A 2,495-nucleotide genomic window follows, 5' to 3' on the forward strand; every position below is an offset into this window, starting at 1 on the left:
CAGGCGAGGAGGAGGAGGAGGAGGAGGAGGAGGCGGGCTCCCTCGGCTCGGCCCCACCCCGCGCGGAAGGGAGGCCCTTCTTTCTCCCCCTCAGGACACCGGCCTAGGCCTAGGCCCGAGGCGCCCCCTCCCGCCTTTCCCTGGCGACGCCGGAGCCCCCCCCCTCCCCACAGACACACGCGGGAGGCGGCCCGGCCGTTGGTCCGCCTGCCTGCCTGCCTGCCTGCCTGTGCGTGCGTGGGTGGGTAGGACGGGAAGGGTTCCCCCTCCTCCTCCTCCCAGGAGCCGGCGGCTAGGCGGGGGCTGGGGGGGGCTGATGGGAGTTGTAGTCCAAACCGGGGAGGGGGGTGTGGAAGAAGAGGGCGGAGGGAGGTTGAGGGGGGGCGCCTTGTTCAGGGTAACCCCCCCAAAAAAGCAGAGGCTTTAAGGTGAGGGGGCTTCTATCCTTCCATCCATCCATCCATCCATCCATCCATCCATCCACCTACCCACCTACCCGCCTGCCTGCCTGCCTGCCTGCCTGCCTGCGGCTTCTATCTGCCTGCCTGCCTTTCTACCTATATGTCTGTCTACCTACCTACCTACCTACCTATCCATCCATCCATCCATCCATCCACCTTCCTACCTACCTACCTACCTACCTTCCTACCTACCTATGTCCCAGTCACCCCCTCTATACAGTATTTAATTTGAGCTTTCATGGGTTAAGCCCACTTGAGAGAACAGGACAAATATTTATACCTGGCATCAAAATACAGAGACCGTTATCCCTGCTCAAGGTGTATGCCTGAGGCTTGGCCTGCATGGATATCCTGCAATTCATGCATTCCCGTGTCCATCCATGGACAGGATCCTGAGTCGGAAAGCCCAGTTGGAAAACATCCCTGGTTATGCTTACAAAGTCCCAGATTCCTCCAGCCTGTTAGATATTATGACATTCAAGGTTTGTGTCCATTAAGATCTCCCCCATGACTACAGTATCTTAATGTCTGCTCTTCCTGACCACCGGCAGGGTCATGAAATTGGAAATCTTCCTATTCCAGATGAGAACGGTCAAAATCTGGGAGCTCCAAGTCCAGGAAAAGAAACGTTGTCGGCCTCTGGACGAAACAGGTCTCTTCTTACAAGCTGAAAACAGGCTGTCTGGTAAACAAACCTTTGCATGTTGTTTTGTTTTTTAAACCTGGGAGGTGTTGGGCTCGCTGGTGGTACTCACCAAGCCATTACGGTCCAATGTTTAGGCACTGCTCACTAGCTCTTTGTTCATTAATGCAACTACAATAAAAATCAAGGGAGTTTGTAAATTCAGGTGAAATGGAGGCACCCCCATTCTGCAGACCTCAGAGGCTGTTGGTTTGCTTTTTCTGCAGCAACACCAGCGTTGTGGAACCCATGCCCCTAAAGAGAGAGAGAGATCCCACTGGTTTTAAGCCAGGGATGAGCCCTTAAGCGCTTGGTGGGAAGGGAATGTGAGCCTCAATGACACAACTGTTCGAACCCATTCAAACGTTTAAAGGGTTATATCGCCAGCTGAATTTTCAAAGGGGTTGCGAGGCTTCCCCACATCTCCAGGCAGGGAGAGACATTTCAGGGTGAAAGCCACTGATATACACGGGGTGCAGATGTCGTCTTCCAGAGGTGGTTGACCTGTAACTTCTATTAGTCTTCCTATGGGTGGTTCTGGCTAGGAGTGACAAGAACCACCGTCCAACAGCAGGAGGGGGGTGGTGGCATACTTTCTCCAGCCCTATTATACCAAAAAAGCACAAAACAAGGACAGAGGGTAACACATTTATTATCAGACCACTAAAAGTTCAGAAACAGACAAGCTTTTGAACCCTGCAGAACTCTGTCGGAACAGGTATTCTGGACAGGGAGGGAGAAAAAAAGAAAGGGGTGGATGGGAGTCCAAGGATCATCTCAATGCTGTAGTTAAACCAGAATTCCAAGATGGAGCTACAAAGTTAAAAAGAATCAGTTTTGAGGTATCCGGTTTCACTTCAAAGGATGTAGAGTAGACATGCTTACAGTGTAATACAAAAATTTGTAACAAATCCTTATATATCTTTTAAGGACAAGTTATACAATAAAGTAGAAAAATGTTAAAACAATGCAAGGGACTTTAAAAACAAGCCAAGTGAAAAAATTTTCTGCGCTTTCTTTCTCTGTGGCGGCAGGCAGTACAATAAAGGACAATCTGGCCGCGCAAGCTAAGGCCTCCGTGTTTCTCCTAGTTCCACTATTATTCATTCACGGCAGTTTTCCAAAGCATATAGCCCGTCGTCCAGTTTAGCCGTCAGTAGGATCCAGCTGCTTGTATCCCCATCCCAGTCTTGGTAAATCAAGTTGTCAAATGAAAGTGATGGTTTTCCTTTTCCTCACTTTTTCTGACAGACTGCACAACCGGATGTGCTAATTTACAGCCACCCGTGCTGGTGGGACGCTATGCAAGGATTGTGATCTTTCTGAAAATAAATGGCGCTTTTGTACATTGA

At 50.3% G+C, this 2,495-nt stretch overlaps 1 long non-coding RNA gene across 1 annotated transcript; it reads left to right on the plus strand.

The window, feature by feature from the left end:
- Positions 1 to 466: 466 nt before the first annotated feature.
- On the plus strand, positions 467 to 2,495 carry LOC110085704 (uncharacterized). Its single transcript, XR_002301680.3, has 3 exons — positions 467 to 943; positions 1,044 to 1,146; positions 2,395 to 2,495. It is a non-coding gene; the product is annotated as an uncharacterized LOC110085704 (long non-coding RNA).

Source organism: Pogona vitticeps, chromosome 10 (assembly GCF_051106095.1).
Source record: "Pogona vitticeps strain Pit_001003342236 chromosome 10, PviZW2.1, whole genome shotgun sequence".
NCBI classification, from domain to species: Eukaryota; Metazoa; Chordata; class Lepidosauria; order Squamata; family Agamidae; genus Pogona; species Pogona vitticeps.